The sequence below is a fragment of the Phasianus colchicus genome, chromosome 11 (genome assembly GCF_987193195.1).
Source record: "Phasianus colchicus chromosome 11, bPhaCol1.hap1.1, whole genome shotgun sequence".
Lineage (NCBI taxonomy): Eukaryota > Metazoa > Chordata > Aves > Galliformes > Phasianidae > Phasianus > Phasianus colchicus.
In genome coordinates this window covers 11,187,143-11,206,349 of record NC_143446.1, presented here as the reverse complement: position 1 = coordinate 11,206,349, position 19,207 = coordinate 11,187,143, and the positions used below count along the sequence as shown (strand labels likewise).

General features: G+C 41.6%; 1 long non-coding RNA gene across 1 annotated transcript; it reads left to right on the top strand.

Annotated features, from left to right (window-relative positions):
- The first annotated feature begins 421 nt into the window (after positions 1–421).
- Positions 422–17,985, top strand: LOC116238050 (uncharacterized). Its single transcript, XR_004168863.2, has 2 exons — positions 422–471; positions 11,387–17,985. It is a non-coding gene; the product is annotated as an uncharacterized LOC116238050 (long non-coding RNA).
- The last annotated feature ends 1,222 nt before the right edge of the window (positions 17,986–19,207 follow it).

Sequence of the window (19,207 nt, the reverse complement as noted above, 5' to 3'; positions counted from 1 at the left end):
GCCACATGTAACGTGCTAATACAAAGATGACAACCCCTTAAAACTGCATACTTAGCCCTTCCTGTGAGTATCTTTGAACCATATCCTTCTGGGGTCTCATTTTCACTTATACAGCCAGGTTTACTCTCTCTCTGTACATTGGAGATGAAGTCCTCCTCAATTCCTGATGCTTCAGAAGAGCTTTGCACACCTACAGGATTTCTTTGAAGACATCAGGGTATTTATTAAACCATACTGAGTGACATGGTGAGTGGGAATTGCTAGGTCAGGGCTTGAATCACTGATTGAGCACCTGGTAAAGGGATACAGCTGGCCTGGGAGCACAGGTGAAAGCAATCCACCTGTGCAACCTGAAGGGGGTGGAACCAGGCTCCCTAAGCCTCATTTAAGGGCTGGCTGGAACAAGGATAGGTTTTCTACCTGGAGATCCTGCTTTCTGGAGGTTTTGGCAAGCTCTGATCCTTGGGACAGGTAAGCAAATATTTCTTTTTTTTTTTGATTGCGTTGTGACCATTGCTTTTTTTTTTTTGGCAGTTTAGAACTGGTTATTGCCATTGCTTTTTCTTTTCCTGCTTGTGGTGTAGTGTGTGTGGTGGTGATAAGCTAATGGTTGGACTTGATTGTCATAGTTGTCTTTTCTAGCCTTAATGGTTCTATGATCTTAGCAACCTGGCACATCTCTGTGTGCTGTACAGGACAACACTGTCTTTGATTAACCAGGAGACAGCTATGGATGGAGTCAGAGGCCTGTGGGGGAGGAAGGCTTTGGGATGCTTCAAATATTCTGCACTCCTTACTCAGCACAGCATCTAAGCCTGTGCTTAAGGATAAACATGTGCTCCAAGCTTAATTACCTTACCCAAGGTTTAATCCTATCAGTTTAAGCATATGCTTATGTACTCTGCTGAATTCAGTCTTTGAACTCACAGGCCCATTCCAGTGGTGGAAAGGCAAAAATTACCTTAGTAGGAGAAAGAGAGCTTCTGGCCTTCATGCAAATATCCTGATTCAAATAGAAAAGAGAATTCAAAGAGAAGCTCAGAAAGGATCTGCTCTGTCAGCAGCATTGGCTCAGGCTACCATATTTTTCAAAGTTCCACATGAATGTGGTGTATTAACATACAGTTAACATACTGACAAATTTGTTGTATGTATACACAGTGTCCCTTCCTACTACACATTGATTTATGTCTAACAAACATAATGTGCACTGATAAAAGGTGGCAGAACCTGAAAGGAGCCTGGCTTATCAACTGCAAACGTCTGGAGGAATCAGAAGCTGAATCAAAGAATTAAAATATTTACATTTTTAAATGGGCCTGTCACATGCATTAAATCATAGGCTGCATCAATTCCATTGCTGTTGTTCTGTTGCTTATCATATGTCCCATTCTCAGACATCTTTAGCTGGGAAAAAGAAGGAAAGTAGGAAAGTTGGTGCAATGTGTGCACTCAGGGGGTGGCAACAGCTGAAGCTCAGTGCATTTTGCTCCCTTTGCAGAAGTACAGCATTAATGAATGTGGAGATGCTCTCTGCAAGATGAACCACCTGAATCCCAGCTGTCCTCACCTTTACAGCACTGCTGAGTCAATACAAGCAGTCTGTGTGCCAGCATCCCTCAACATGCAGTGGTCACAGGCGCGCCAGAACAGTACTGCAGTGCAGTGATACAGTGCTCCCTGTTAATCCACCTAGCAAGCACCTGAAAAGACCTAACTATGTGTACCACACAGGCACCCTGCTGAGACAGTGGGAACAGGCACAGACCTGTAATTACCAAGTAAAGACAATGAAATCACACATACTCCCACCACCTGTGGTTCTAAATGAGGAAAAGTGTTAGTTACACTGTTGTATTTCTATGGAGTCTCAGGAGAAAAAACAGAGGGCGTAATGAGTACTAGACTTGTGATAAGCTTATAAGAGGCAGAATTAAAGTGCATTCACAATTTAACCCAATCCACTGTTCCGTAAGGAGGCTCAGAGGGAAGCACAATTAAATTTTTGCACCTTCCCTTTAATTTAGGGAAATGAAGAGCATGCCTGAAAGAACAATTCTGTGTTGTTTCACAGACCTCAGCCCTTTGCCATCCCCCCAAATGGAAAGGTACCATGTGATGAGAGCAAAGCCACATGGTGCTTGGACTGGGAACTGTTGCCATGATGTTGGAGGGCAACCAGAGTCTGGGTGGCTTGGATTGAGTTCTGGTTGCAGTTTCACTGAAGTGTGAAGACAGAGGATGGATAGGACAGTTGCTGTTTGAAGGAGATCTATAGAGGGTGTAACTTTGTTCTTACATGGACTTAGGAAATCTTAAGAATATGAAAATAGAATGTTAAAACATGTTCCCAGAAGTAAGTTTCTTTGTGAAAAGCTTTCCTAATTGGATAGCTGTTTCTTGCCCCATGTTTTTTAATACTCTGTTTTCACTACCTTTATGGGAGTATTCATTCTGGATGCTTTCATTCAACAGCTTTGTTTATCTGTTTGATTGCTATTACTTTGGTATTGTGTTTAGCCAGCTCTTTTAGGGGAAGGTTTTTTCTCAAGAGGACATGGTCATAGTATTTCCTTTGGGTGTCCAGAGTTTGCATTCAGGACATGTGGTAGCAACTTGCAGACTTGACAGTAGGGACTTGGGTGAGGCACAGTAATTTAAAAGCTATCAAATATCAGCTCAATCTTGGCCCCTTATTAAAAGAAAAACATTGAAGCCCTGAAATATACCCAAAGAAGGCCAATGAAGCTGTTGAAGTGTCTGGAGCACAAGTCTTATGGGGAGCAGTGGAGGGAACTGGGATGGTTTGATTTGGAAAGGAGGAGGCTGAGGGGAGACATCATTGCTCTCTACAAATGCTTGAAGGGAGTCTGTGGTGAGGTGGGGATTCAGGCTCTGCTGCTGGCTAATGGAGACAGGATGAGAGATGATGGCCTCAGGCTGTGCCAATGGAAGTAGTTCAAGTGGGTAGTAGGAAACATTTCTTCTCAGAAAGGGTGGTGAGGCACTGGCACAGGCTACCCAGGGAGTGGTGGAGTTGTCATCCCTGGAGGTCTTCAAGAACTGTGGAGATGTGGCAGTCAGTATGTTGGGTCCATGGCTGGATTGAATGGGCTTAGAGGTCTTTTCCAACCTTAATGATTCCATGAAACATGAATGTTTTATGGGGCAAAATCAGTTTATCTTATTCATTTCATCAAGTAAGGCTTTTTCTCTAAAGCAGCTTCCTGGGTCAATGGACAATTATTATAATTTCAAGATGGAACAGGTTGAAGAAGCCTCTTTAGAAGTGTTTTCTTAGATTTCTAAACCAAAACTTCTGTGGATTCAATATTGAGCCTCTGACACCAAAAATTGTGCTTTCACCTTAGAGTAAGGTGAGATAGTTAATCTGTTCTAGACAGACAGGCCTATTGGAAAACATTCACTTAAAAGAAGAAGGAAAAAGATACCTTGAAAGACATTTTCTTTATTCACAGAAAACAGAATGTCATGGAGAAAATGATGAGGGAGTGTGTGTGTAATCATGTATTTATTTATCTGAATCCCACACTGCAAATTTTGTAGGTACAGAAGATGATGAGAAAGATAAGGCACTGAAGTGATTGTTTAAACTGAAATTGAGTCTCACCCACTGCAGAGTTTGAATTAAACAAAAATAACCCAAAGCAGCAATGTAATAACCTTAAGTGAGCCACTTTTTTTAAGCAGCTTATACATAATGGAATTCTCTCAGCTTTTTACCAATGTTCCACATACGTTCAGATACTCATCAGACTGATGGGCTTTCCTCACAGACGGCTGGAAAGAACTACTGATCTCAAAATGCAAGGATGTCGTCTTTCTTTTCACCATACATTCAACTTCTATATGTTGTTCTTCATCAAAGGATCTAAGTGCTTTCACTAGACTGAAGCATCCTGGTTTTATAGATATATAAATATTTTTTTATAGCCACTATAGGGATTTCTATGCTACGATAGACTAATGGTTCACCCAAGCAAGTGCTCTGGCTATAATCAGTGCTGGATGTTTCAGTGTGAAGAAGGGCTCAGGTGTCTCTCAGAACAAGGTAACCTATAAATCATTTAGCATTACCACTGCTGACTCATTATTTTCTTCTGGGGAGTGGCACTGTAGAGACAGCATGCCAATAAAATAATTATTCTTAATTGTTAGCTACCATTTCCAGTTTGAAAGACGTATGATAAAAACAAACAGCAGCAGAGAAGGAAAAAAAAGAAAGATAAGGAAAAAGGTGTTAATAAGGAAAAGCAGAAGTATGAATCCTGTCACAGATGGGTCTGAAACAGGGCTACAGGCAAATATGGTCAGTGTAGATACCAAGGGCCTTTAGATTTGAATTTAGTAACTGGATCCTTAGCTGTTATTGTGTTAGCTTATATATGCAATTATATCAGTACTATCTTGAGATAGCCCAGCCTTGACAATGCAACTGGGACTGCTCTTTCTTTTTAGGCAGTTTGTTTATCTGAAAGGCAAAGGGAACACTTGGGTTTGGATGGCTGTATATGGGTTGTCGCTGAGAAGAGCCTTAGACCATTTGGTTTTGCAGAGTTTGAGAATCATTCCTGTCTCAGCTTCATTGCTGAGTGCTTCCTAAGCCCTCCCAAGTTCTGCTCCTTCAAGTGAGCTTGCCCCATTCCCAGCTTTGAATCCCACACATTCCTCAAACAGTGAGATGCAACATGGTGCCCAATGGCAGAGGGCCAATGTGACATTGCTGATGCCATCCCTTTCTGTCAAAGGGGGAAGTGTGGAGACTTAAGAGATGTCAGATCCTCTGATGAATGTCAATCCTAAGTGCATGGTGGGTATTTAATGACTGATATGTGTGAGATGTAGGTCATGGTTTTGCTGCAGGAGGAACATCATTACTCCACCTGTAGTTGAATAGGTCTGTACCTGCTCAGAGTAATTTCGTATTGCTTTCAGTGGAAAACCCCCAAAATGCTGTGCAGTGGTTGGAAATTTTTTTTTTTGAGAAAAAGGAGTTGTGTTTTCACACAGAACTGTCTCTCTTGTAAGGAGATGAAAATGAGAGAGAAGGCACCTGACAAGTATCCACTCAAAATAACTTTAAACCAACAAAGCACATCTGTGAGGTACCTAGATTCAGTGGAGATCAATAGAAGATGATGTTACTGTGATGTCTGTGTATGCTTTTTCCCATTTTACTTGTCCAAAACAGGAAAAACACATTCCTGTTAGACACATCCAAGGAGGCAGAGGCATTCAGCAGACCTCATTGGGTCTCTTAATAAAACGCCAAAGGAGTTAGAAAGATGGATGGAATAAGAATGAAGAAATGTTAGAGGAGGACTAGGCTACATCCTTGAGAGAAATAAGGCAGTCCTGCTGATTCCAGTTCAGAAAAACACTGTGGCAGGCTGCAGTGCTGTGCCCAACCATGATGGGCCAGGGAGTATCTTCTCAACTTCTGGTGTCTGTGAAATTCTGGCAGAAATCCACCAGAGCCACACAGCACTTGTGCAGCTGGGGGTGCAGGATATCCCAGGCTGTACTGTGACTTGCAGCTCTCATAAGGGTTAATGAGGGGACGATTAGGGTTCAGGGTTCAGCACTGCAGCTGGGGCTGAGCTTGGTTGTACATGCATCTCAGCATGCTGCCTGGTTCAGTAACTGCCAGTCAATCTCTTGCTTTGCTCTAAATACAGTAGATATGGTGTAACTTCAATCTTTTAGAAAAATGGGGTGAGAGGGAAAAGGAAGAGATTAACTCAGAGCTATCTGTGCATTTGCCATGGCTCATGCATGCTCGCTTAGTTAAACAGATTTTCCTGGTGTGGAAATGCAGTGGGTGATTTATTTCCTTTTCATAATAAAAGATTTGGGATGCAAGAAGAGCCACTTTCTTCTATACAAGCTTTTACATCCTAATAGTGGAAGTGAAGATCTCCACTCAGTGTCCTGGGGAAGCTTTGACTTGCTTTAATGTCCACTTTGCAGGGAGCTGCTGTCAGTACCAGTGCTTGTGTAGCTCCTCACTTCAGGGTTTGGTGCTGCTGTACCATTGGTGCTCTATAGCCTCAGAGTTCTCAGAAAATGGAGGATAGGTGGATTAAGCCACCTCTCCTAGCTTTAGGGTAAGGAGGATGAAGAGGGATGAGCACCATCCCAGACTGCCAGCTTCTGTAGTGTCTCAGGTTGTCCTTTCTCCCCTTCCCCCCCCATGTGCCCTCCCTCAGCCTTCCTCTTCTTCTAGTGATCTGAGCAGCAAGATTAAAGGGTGACTGGGACCAGAGAGCTCTGTTAGCCCTGGGCACAGTACTTCCTCAGAGCACACAGGTAGTGAAGTTTGATAAGGGAGGTCTGAGCTGCTGTCTGATCAGGCTGCGTTTTCCAGGTTAGGCAGTTAGACTCCTATCTATAGGAACTGTTGTCTGCAAGAAGGAGATGCTCTACTCCATGTTATGTAGTGTGCACAGAACGTAGTTACACTTTCAGTTGGCTGTTACTCTAGTGCATTCTTCAGTAATTCCTTATTTATAATATCTGAGATTTGAAACCTTTCCAATAATGATTCTGATAATTATAGCCATCTCTTTCAGTATTAACAGTCCAGTGATTGTATGCTAATTCAGGATCAATGGGAAGTTAAAAGAATATATTTATTAAACTCAATAGGGATAAGTTACTAGTTAATGATGTGAAAATTATGTCACCAATAACTGTGTAATTACATTCTTATTAATGCATTCAAACATCTTGCCATTTAATTGGCATTTAACAAGCTCATTATAGCAAGATAATTAGATAGCCATTAATTGGTAAAACACTGATTGACATGTAGTATGTTAATAGATGTCTAGTGTGGCATAGCTGTCTTGCTATATGGCAATTTAATGCTTTCATGCTCCTATCAATTAGATTATTTAAAATATACAAATGTAATGTATTAAAAAGAGATTGTATATTTATTGGCAAAGTCATCATGACTGCACTGGAGTCAATGTATTATTTGCATATGTGTTTATCTCACATCTCAATACAACCTCTGCTGGTATTGGTAGGAACTACAATAAAGTTATTAAATTCCTGGGGCCTCCTTGAGTCACTGCATAGTGTTACATAGCGGTGACCAAGGTGTGGTTCATGGCCAAAGTGTGGTTTGTGTCCAACATATGTCCCTTGAACCACTTGAGTGTGGTCCCTGACCCGAAGAAAGTCCCTGTTGGCTAATTCTGAACATTGGTAGAAATAAAGCTGTACAAACCAATGAGGATGGCATCAACATGTCCAAGGTTGCCCAACCTACAGCTGGGTGCTGTTATCCTCAGGGAACTGTTGTCACATCCCACCTGCGGGCTGCTGCCAGGGCATGGCTCTGTCTGTGATGTTGGTCATACAAAGATCTGGGATGTAGCTTGTAGGATAAAGTTGATGCTTCTCTTCTAAAGAGCTGAAGTGACTGAGAACTTTGTGATATGTGAAAGGACAAATCTAAACTTTCTCATTCTGAAATCCTCACTATATTTTGCTAGGAAGGAGGCTTGAAGAATGATCTGGGGCAGTAATTCTGTCAATGGCTGCTAAGCAATGTACAAACGCTGACTAACCCATTACCTTAGTCATCCTTCCATATGTTAGTATTGTGACAGTTCAGTTTTTTGTGATGCTCAGAAGATGATGAATTATGCGCAGTCCACTTTGTTAGAGCTTGTTCACATGTGTAGAATGTGTACTTTTCCCTAAGACAGTTATCAGATGCACTGAAATGGGACGGATAGTTTAAGGATGTAATATGGTTATTACGTGCATTACAGTAACAGTTAAAAGTCCAGCAAAAATTCAGTTTCTCTTTGAGTTTGGAACTGTGTAAACAGAGTGAGAGATCTTCTTTAGAAGACATTGCAATCAAAATGGACTGGACAGCCAAAGGCTAGTGGTGGAAAGTCGATGTCAGGAGAGAGGGCAGAAAGTAATACTGCAATCTATGCTAACACAGAGACAAAGAACTTAAAATAGTATGCTCTGCAGCTCTGAGGTCTGGAGTTATTTGGGTCTGCAGTGAGGAACTTCCTGGGCTGACTTCTCTGTTCCTGGGGTAAGAGATGAGTTCATTGTGCAGAACAGGAGATCTCGAGTAACCATAGAGTTGTACCAGAAATAATGAATTAACTTATAGTACGTTTCCCCAGCTACCATGGGATTGTTCCCAGAGGTGTATTAAGTGGAAATGATAATGTGAGCCTGATTTCGATGATGATGTGAATATTGTTAATGTTGATATCCCCAAATTAGCTCAGAGGGGGAAGTTTCAGTTCAAATTTTGCAAATGGTATATGACTACTACAACCTTTAGGAGAATTCTTTTAATTCTTTTTCCATTATTTTTAATTTTGTAGTCTAGGAAAATAACAGGAATGAGTGGTTCACTAAAAATATCCATTATGTGACCATGGAAATATGAGTTTTCCTTGAGAAGACAGTCAGCACTGCAGGGTATACAATGCTGTGCTATATTTTGCTCAGCTGTGGCATCATTCATGTGAATGTAGGTAGTTCAAAAAGGCTCAGAAAACTTGAGGAGCTTTTATTAGGGGAAAGTTTTAGCAGAGCGTTGGGGAGAATGTTTAGTTTCTTTCAGCCATTACAGTAAGAAAAGAGATTTAAAGCACTGAGAACCAAGGAGGACAGATTGCTCTGGAAAAACATAGGCATGGCTGAGCTGCAACTGAGCTGAGGCAAGTGGCATGAAGCAGTGGGGTTAGAAGAGCAGCTGCAGCACGCAGGGATGGGATGTTTCTGGGTAGTTGAAGATTTATGTTTTCTGGGAGATCTTTGGGGTTATGAGCGGGATGGATGGTGACTGTGGGTCAGACCAGAGATCTATGCATAAATTGTGAATGGCAGTGCAGAGGCAGTGGGCTGATCTGGGGATGAATGTCCTGTGGGACTGTCTCCAGCAGCTGTAAATCTGTGTCATCACCAATACACAGAGTATTTATCAAAAGGTAAACATGGTCTATGGCAAAAAAAAAAAGGCATCTCTATAAGTACAGGTCAAGTAAGCTCACAGGGCAGATTTCCTATGGCCCAGGTGACTTAGGGAAGTGCCTGTGAATGTAGTGGAACACAGTGATGAACAGAACAGATTGCTTACCTCCAGTCACAGTAATTCTTGTGTTTTCTCCATCACTCCTTTTTATTTTGAATTAGCAACCATGAGCAGGTAGGCAGCTCTAGAATTCATTTGTTTATAAGCCCTGATGCCCATCTGGGATCAGGACAAAAATCAAATTAAGCTTGTTTGTGTGTTAAATGTTTGAGGAAAAAATTACTTGTTGTAATAAGGGGCAAGGACTGCAGTGGGTTCCCCAGAGCAGACAGCTCTCATGCATGTGGGACCTGAATGTGTTGAGATCCTACCAGACCCTTCCCCTCACCACACTGCCTACCCTCCCTTCTGACTCACCCTTTACCTCCCACCAGAAGAAAAAGATGGATAAAAGGAAAAAAAAAAAAGTACTCCTAGCAAAATGCCAGGGTTTTAAATTAAATTTAAAACAGTTTAATTGCCTAATTGCTCAGCTATTTTGTGCAGTTTATTAACAGAAGCAATTCTTCGGCAGTCATGCCAACATAGCAGAAAATTGGCATTTGAGCCAGCGGGAATTAAAGAGGCAGAGTGCGGAACTAAAACAAAAAGAATGCCTCGAACCTAGTGGAACAGACATTTGAGGCTTTCATCTCATTTTTATCTCGCTCCCTAATCTGCTGTAGAAAGATCAAGGCTTGGTTTTGCTTTTTAATGTGGGAATGACAGTTGCTCATCACCAATGTCTTTGCATTCAAAGAAGTACTGGGTTTCCAGAGAAAGGAATGTCTAAGGAGGCAGCACGTATACAAAGAAAAAATGAAATCCAATTTTTGCCAATAATATTGGCATCTTCTAAAAGAGTTAATTTGATGGAATTTTTCATAATAAACCTCACTGTTAAATGTCTGTGTATTCAAACAAAACTAGCAAATCATGCGTATAAATGAATGCATGCACTGACTGAATAGAAGAGATTAATATTCAGTTATAATATACAGCAACTCATCATATGTTCTTTCTTTACCATACAGAGAGGAAAAGGAGAGGCAAGGAAAGGAGGAGGCACTCATAATGAAAAATAAATAATCCAATATTTATTGCCTGTAAAAAAAAAAAAATCTCATCAACTACGAATAATGCCATTGCTCAACTCCTTAGAGCTGCATCTAGGTACGATCTGTGAGGCTGTCAGTGTGTACTTGCTGCTGTTTCCTCTCTTTCTGGGTAGGCAGCCACTGGGGCTTCTGTGTAAGTTCATTTCTTTTGTATGAAAGAATGATAGAATTGTTTGAGTTGGAAGGGGCTGTAAAAGGTCATCTAGTCCAAGTCCCACTTGCTTTGTGAAGGATTTCTATGCTCTAATGAACCTACTGTGTCATCCTTTACCCTCTATTAAACCGAGAATCCCATGCACAGTAATATCTAGTACAGTTTTGGTATTGGTGAGGATCAGGTCATGAACCACGAAGCAGCCCTGTTGACCACAGTGTGGTTAAACTACATCTGCAATGGCAGGAGTGATGTGCACAGGCTAAAGTTCCAGTTGGTGTGTGGCACACTGAGAGATGATTAAGAGATGATCCACTTTATTTAGGATCCTCAATCCTTGTTTCTACTTTGATTTCACTTTCTTATCTGTATGTAAGAAGGAAAGGATGCAGCTGCAAACACTGTGCATGAAGCCTGTTTCAGAAGAGCAGGTATTATTCTTTAATGGAGTCAGAGACATCTAACTTCTCCCTGCTCAAATTTCTGCAAACAACCCCACCTCAGTTTTAGTTCAGCCAAAATAACTTTGATGTATTTTGACATATGACATTTTTATGTATTTTTCTATCTGGAAAACTGACATTTCTCATGAGAAGCATATATTTCCTGTGAATAGAATGATCTAGGTGCTAAATATTTGTTGCAGAAAGACAGTTTCAGTGGAAGATGCTCACATTGGTTCTATTCTTCCATCATGTGGGAATGGGGAAATTTTCTTCCTCTTCTGGGTAGCATTCATTATTCCATCTCATTCACAGTCTGCTTGTTTTAGCTCTTGGTTGCATATGTACAGGGAAGAAATGTAGCTCATGACCAAATTTCTATAATATCATGCCAGAAATTTGGGAACCATCAAGAGCAGTGGCCCTGGAAACACTGAAAGCAGGTGGTTGAGGTTTCAAGCTAGACAAGGAGGGGGAAGCTTCTGATTTTATCAACCACTAGCTGCAGGTATGAAGGGTTGAGATGAAGAACTCATTTCCTCAAGCAATAGACAATTGTAATATTTTGGTTTTTTTGCCTCTTGTCTAGAAAAATGGCAAAGTGAGCTTTCAACAGGTCACTGTGTAGCAGCATTGGCCATGCTAGGAAGCGTAGAGAGGCGTCCTAAGACCTGAAAGCAAAGATATCTGTGGAATGCAGTAGAAACAGCAGCCCATGGCTCTCTGGAGTATCCAGAGCTTGTACTGTGAGAGATGGACCATGGATGCTCAGCATACTCAGGAATTGCCTCAGTAGCACCTGAAAGAGAACCTTGATGCATGTGAGAAGGAGTTTACAGTGCTGTGAGCTGAGACCTCCCTTTAACTCTCTTAAGGTGTGATGCAGGTATTGAGCATGGCATAGCCCTCCATTGACCTGCACTTCTGTGACTTATACCAATGGGAGAGCAAGTCTCAAACATAGCAACAGTCTGGTTGGCGCTCTGGGATGTTCCTATCTAATCTAGATCTCATGCACTCTGCAAGAAGCCCCAAAGGAGTCTGATTCATGTTAAATTTCTGCCAATCTTTTTTGAAGTCTACATTTTCTAGTCCTGGAGGTGGTGGCTGCTGGAGGAATCAGTCTTCTCGCAGCCCCAGAGATTTCCAGCTGAACCAATGCCATTTGCTTGCTGTTCTGCAGTCACTTTGCCATGCGTGTGCCCTAATTTTCCGTCCTCTAGGTCTGGCACCACTAATCTGCCTGCAAATGGCCCAGAGCACAAAGACCACCTCCTTTCTGTGCTCCTGCCTGCTCTCCTGTTGGAAGAAAATGTGTGGAAGAAGTTCTTCTGTGCCTCATTCCCCAGAGAAATAACCTGAAAGAAGGACTGCCCCTCAGATCTATTCAGGCCCTGTGCTAAAGCTCAGGATAGGGATCACTGATGTAAATTTCAATGGCAAAAAATGATTTATTGTCTCAACAGCAATTATAAAGAGACTTTATTCATCCATCCATTTATTTATTCTACAACTTTGTCAGCATCTGCAAACTTTTTCACTTGACCTGTCTTTGGTCTTCTGACCTGAAAACCACTGTGCTACCCTGAAAAATATCACTGGCCTTCCTTAACTGGTTGCCAGTGTAACCATGTCTAACAGGCATGCATCTGGGAGAAGCTGCAGCAAGATGTGTGGTGCCTGGTAAGACCCTGGGAGAAAACAGTGACTGCTGAGTGACCTTTCATGGTATGGGAGAGGAGCAGCAAAAGGGGAGCAGTTAGGTGCAGAATTAGGACCTCACTTTGCTGCTTGTGTTGGAGATAAATTTGTTCCATTGTGGTGTTATGTGCCAATGAGCAGTGTCATCAGAGCCCTCAAGAGTCTGGAAAATGCTGAATGGAGAATGGAGCTGGAGGTCTTTTCAATCCAGAGTGTTGTCTCGGTCTGCCCAGAGGGCACTGTCTTAAATGGCTGGGAAAAAACACAATTCCAGGATGGTCCTCACCACCCATGAAAAAGGAACAGGTGGGAAATATTGGATTTAGATGCTCGTGCAAGTAGAGGTACAAAGAAGTGAGGCATAACCTCTATAGCAAATCTGTCTGAACTTCTTCTAAGGATAAAAGAAGAATAAATGAAGAGGCAAAGATGAAAGTGGTGCTATTTAGATGTGGACTGGAACTGTGAAAAATGTTTGTCCCTGAGGCAAATCCAGGACTAAGCTCTCATTCAGGGTTTGATGGTAATTCCCACCAGCAGGTCTGTGTAGGTACCCACCAGCTTGGAAGATGCACAATCTGGTTCAGAACAGCCAAGTCTTTTACATGCATTTTCCAAGTAAAGGATTAATACTTTTCAGGAAAAAGATGGATCCAAGGTTACAATCCCACCACCCGCAGCTGTGTTAATGTAGCTTATAGATCAGAGGGAGGTTGTGGTCAGACCACATCTTTTTTTTCCAATGTAACTTTTGGATGCAGAACTGGAAAACTTAGTGCCTGTAAACTTCTCTGATCACTGAAATTAACTGGAAAAATCAGACATAAATGCATGGTGAAACCCCTATCATCCAAAACCACTGAAACTTTAAGTTGTCCTTGTCTCCTGTGAGGAAATCTCAGTTTTGAGACAATTTCCTAGATTTTAGCATTTGTTTCCCTTGTTTTTTAAATAAAAATCAAAGATAGTTAATATGACAGCCTAGTGACTAAACATATTTAGTTCCTATTGAAAAGGAAATGGGTTATGGCTCTGCATGCAGGCAATGTATCATTTCTTCAAAAAAAAAAAAAAACCACAGCAAATCTAACTGCAACAAATGATTATTTCTTTTAACAGAAATATTTTCTTTGGCTAATCCACTTCTTCAGCCTGCACTGCCCAAATTGTTTTTCTGAGAGGACTAGTATATGATACAGATCAGATAGGATGCTTTATTTTGCACCAAGTAATTGAATTAATTGGTACAGCCAATGATCAATGTTAATTAAAAAAAAAAACTACAAAGGCTTTGCATTCCAAAGCTTTCCAAGAGAATATTTGAGTTGTGAAGCCATTTTAATCATCTAGTTTAACCCTTCCATCTGCAGTTCTGTCAGGGAAAAAAAAAAATCTTTTCCTACACTTGCATGCACTAAATAGCCCTATTAATTTTAACTGGTACTATCATGGGACTAAGGAAAGAAAAGAAGTGCAGTTCACTAGCATTTCTCCTCAGCTGAAATGACAGAGAATGGATCATGACAGAAATGCTCATTATAACCTAATGGACATTTTCATGTGATGCTACAAAGACACATTGAATTGAGAGGCCTTCTAGAAGAACACAAGGGATGAGTCCTTCCTCTTGTCAGACCTTCTGGCCTACCTTCCCTTGTGCCATGCATTTATCACATTATTAGGGCTTTCTGTGATGTTCTGTTGCACAGAAGCTAACTTATGGGACAAGAATCCCAAATGTGTATTCTGGACAGAACAGATTTCCTCCATAACTCTGAAGTTATCAATTTGGCAAATTGGCAATTAAGTGTGCTACTGTTTTGATAGCCTCAAGAAAGATATGGTGCTTGTCCTGAGAAACTTGGAAACATCATGGTTTGAACAGCTGTTTAACATGGGCACTTTTGAATTGCTCACTTCCTCCTGCTACAATAACCTTTCTTGCTAGCATAATCTATTGACTATAACATTGTCGGAAGTGAGCACATTCAGTGGGAAGCCAGAGATGCATCCATCTTCTGTCAGTAGGAGCTGCTGTAGCATTGTGCATGTCCCTGCAGACACTTGGATTAATGGTTTGACCTGATTCCAAACACAAGAAAGTGTTTGTGGCAGAGGCTTCGTCACAAAAGACTGCCAAACTATTCTGCCAGACAGCAATAAACTCAATTTACATTATAACTTAACACTTCCTTACCCCTCATCCTCCTGCCAAGTATGACAACATAACATGCAGGAGCCTGCGGCACCGTGTAGGAAAAAAAAAGTAACATTTTCAAGCAGAAAATTCCTGTGAAAGACCGACTCATTCACTCAGCTGCTGGAAACTTCTGGAAAGCACTGCTAATGATGTCCTTTCCCCAGAAACCACCTTCTGCCTGGCTCAGGGTATGTGCAGAAGGAGCTGGGCAAAATTACTGTGCTGTGTTCTTTCAGTGTTTCCCTTGTATCAAGATTTAAGATTACACGAACCTCAGCCTGTTTAAGAAGAGCAGAGGAATTTCAGTGAATCAGTAGATTTTCCTCTTCAGTGCTGTAGGTATGCACTAATGTTCAGAGCTCCAAATCACTGCAAACAATTCTGCTGCTTGTTTTGTTATCAATGTTTAGATCTGACTTAACCACCACTTCAGAATATTTCTGGGCTCTTGAGAATATTTTGCTCAGTTCCTGAAGAGTAAAGCCAACAGTCCCCATTAAGGAAGCACAACAGATGTCCAGAGGACACAGTGAAGAGCAGTTCATGGAATCAGTTCAATTGCTGCTGGAATTCTGCTGTCTCCACCAGTTGCTCTGCTGCAATGACCTCCAAACTCTGCTAAGGGCATTAAAAACACCAGAGCCAACTCTACTCAAAAGATATTTAACATGAAGGGAAACAGGTTTGAACGGAATGAAAAGCAGAGCATCAGCAAATTGCAGCAAAGCACAAAATCTGCCTGTGTTTCCAGAATAATGAATGTATTCTGACTACATCAGCTGTGTGTATCCCTGCAGTAGCCAGCCATATCCAATATATTTAATGTATACAGCCATATTTTGTCTTCAGCAACAGACTCATGCTGTAATCTCTGCCTTAAAACCCTAGTATTTGCTAACAAAACAGATTATCTCTAAACAGTTGTGATGGAGCTCCTCTTGTTTTTTGTTTTTCTGGTACTGGTAATTTTGCCTATGTGTACATGGATTCTTATATGTCTTCTTGCTCTTTCTGTCCCTATTTTGGCACCTAACACTGAAGACCCATTGATTTTTCTGCCCCTACAGAGGTGGAAGGAAAGGCCTGGAGGTTGCAGTACTCATTATCGTCAAAGGAAGAATTCCTTGTTAATAGGACTTTCTAGAAAGTAGCTCACTTGTTTATGGCCAGCTCAAAGGACAAGCAGAAAGAACACACAGCTGTCTGGTTGTGCATGTAGACATATCATAGCATTTTGCAGGTGATGGTGCAAATGCTACTTTAACTTTGCAAGCAGTTTGGAATGAGAAGTATGCTGTGCAATCAGGCTTTTATATTATGATGAGCAGGTACAGAAAACAGTGTGATTTCGCAATGAGAAAATGGTGGGCACAAGCTTTCTGAGCCAGAAGTGAAAACAAAAAGCATTCCTATGTGTGTAATCTGGAATGACACCCATCAGTTTAACTCCAACAGGGAAATACGATGGTCTCTTGGGGGTCTGGAACTGTCTTGTAATAACCCACCCCTCCCTTAGTCGTGGTGATTTGCTTTCCTTTGTGACACATAGATGCAGTTTTATCAAGCACTGACACTCAGTGACAGAGTGGAGATGTTCATTTGGCAATTCCTGCCTCAAAACCAGTGTAGTCATCACCATAAGCTAACTCAAAACCATCGTAGTGAGGAGAGAGGTCAGTGGTCCAGATGAGCTCCTGCTGTTAGCAAACACATCAAAAGCACGAGGCCCAGTGCAGAAGACTGCTTTCCTTTCCTGCCCTTAGAGGCTCGTGGTCCATGGTCTGTTGTCCATGTTGGACCTATGTGGATTTGTGGGATTTATTTTCAGCTGCTTGTGGGGCAGGCTGCTGTCATTAAGTACAAGAGCTGCTTTCTGAAGGAATCTACAAGGCAAATATCTTTTGTCTCCCTTGTTCTGGTAACAAAGGCAACATAAATTACTGGGAAGGCTGAAATGAAAATCAAGAATGAAAATAATTAAACCCCTCTTCTACCAACCATGCTGGGCCTGGCTTTCTGCTCTAACATTATACAGTTAGAGCCAGCAGGAGCAGAGCTGTCTGCAAGGAGAACTCTCAGGGTTATCTTAAATAGTTCTAATGTAGATAATGTTTCTCATTCTTTCTTCCATGTGCCAGCAAATGGCTCTGTGTGTCTGTCCTGTCAGCTCAGTGCAGTAAGCCACACTCTGAAGCCCCGTGCATCTTGTCAAGCCAAAATTAGCAGTCGAAACAAACCTTGCAAAGCATAGGGTATAAGCTGATCACAAAAAGAGAAATATGTTCTTGTGGTGTGATTTTCTTGGTTGGGGAGCTGTTTGGATTTGCAGACCCAAAACTTAATGGTGGTGGGATGAATATAGCAGGGAAAAATTCTTGTACGTACTTTCTTTACATCTTTTTAATGAGTGGATGAAGCAACCCTGAAAGAGCCAAATATTAGCACAGATTGGAGATAGGAATCCTGAGGGCAGGTGCCTAGCAGGATTCCCCACACAGTTCTGCCAAGACTCTTCAGTCCTGACCTGAAATGGCCCTTTCCTGGCACAGAGGCATAACTCTGCCTGTACTTTGTGCTCACTTTCAGCAGCCTTTGGCATCCTTTCATCAGCTCAGGAGCGCCCTGTCAAAAGTCCTTGCTCCTACTTGGCAGGATGGTGCACCCACCAAGCCACCGAGCTCTGATGAAGCCTCAATCCTTCATCTTCTGATAGATACAGGATAAGAACTCCTCCTGTAACCTCCTTTGCTATTACATATCTATATGAGCATGGACAGCTTCTCCTTATCCAGGATGGCTGAAGACAGTACTCATAGGAAAAAGGAAGATGGTTAAATCACTCAGGACTGACTGAAGCCAGCTATGATTTCTGGTCTCCCAGGATGAAAGTTGCTCACATGACCACCTTGGAGAACACTTTAGTGGGAGGATTTTGCAAACACTTGGCATTGACTCCACTCTGCTCCTCTTAAGTCTGTGGGATCACAGCCCTTGTAGGAGCAGAGCCTTACTTTTATGAAGTGTTTCAATATTTTTGACTGATGAATTTGCACATTATATATGTGAAGCCATATGTGACTCTGTCGGAACTGCTCCAGTTCCCTATCCCTTGCAATGTGTTGTGCTGCTTTTAGCACACAGAAACATACGCCTCCTATCACTCATATTGACATGCTGTCGGTTTGATTGGACCCTTTCTCGACCGCTGGAGTCTGGAGCATTGCTGCTCAAGACAACGGGTTACTCTGATTTTTATCTGAGTTGACTTTTTCTTAAAACGATTAATACATCCAAACAGCACCACATTGGTGCGAAAACAGGGTTGTATTTCTCATCAGAATATCAGAGATCCCTTTTTCATTCAGTACGGAGATCTTTCAGACCTGCCTGCTGTCAGTGTTCAGCTCAGCCATTCCAACAGCTTCTTTCAATAGACAGAAAACCCAGGGTCTGGTCTCTAAAATGTATATGAGGGGCTTTTAACACATCCACAGGAGGTTGAGGCAAGGAGTCCTGCATGAAGCCAGAGCAAAACAAAAATCCACACCCAAAGCTGTGTGCTCAGCACCCTACTTACAGCAGTAAGCTTGGCTTTGCATCCAGCTGACAAAACAGGTCAGCAGTTCAGATACCACAGTAAGGTGCAGTAGAAGCGAAAGATGACAGAGCAGAAAGCTACTTGGAAAGCTACTTATGTCCATTAATAGTCTTCTTTCCTCTCTCCCCTACCCCCTATCATGAATAATGATACAAGGAATAATAATGTGCTCTGTGATTGCCAGCAGCAAACATTACCAAGTTTGCTCTGTTGTGCAGTGTCCAAAGGAAAAATGCAAAGCAATTCAAAAGCAGGAGGGAGCCTAAGTTCAACTTGTTGAGCAGAGTTTGATATCTTTGATTCTCTTTAATATTTATCTAGGTTGGAAAGCAGAAATTCCATGCAACAAGTACAAAATACATATATTCAAAATGTCACTCAGTACATAGAATCACACGTTTTCCCCCATCCAATTTAGTGGCACTTGATGCTTTACAGTTCTTAACAAATCACTGTGCCTCAGTCAGAGTCACACCTCATTTCTCCTTCCCTGTAAATATATTATGATCACATAATGTTTTAATAACTTCACAGGAAAATTGAAAATAAGGCAAAGATAGCAACTTATGGAGATAAATTTCAACAGCTTTTTTTTTTTTTTTTTTATGCAGTCATTAAATGCTTTGAATTGAGCAAAAGGTAGGCTCACAGTTTTGTTTAGCAGCAAATTGGAAATACAATGAAGCCTATAGCTATGGGAAAATAAAACTGACTTTGTCGACTAATTTTCCTTCCATTAAGCTCCACAATTCAACAGGCAATGATACGTTTTTAAGAGGATCAGTAGATATCTTGATGAATTCCCAGCCTGACCATTGAGGGTGATTTCATCACATCTCTTTCATTCACAACTACTTTAAGCAAATATGCTCTTTACTATGCTTGATGGGGAAGGAATGCATATATGCAAG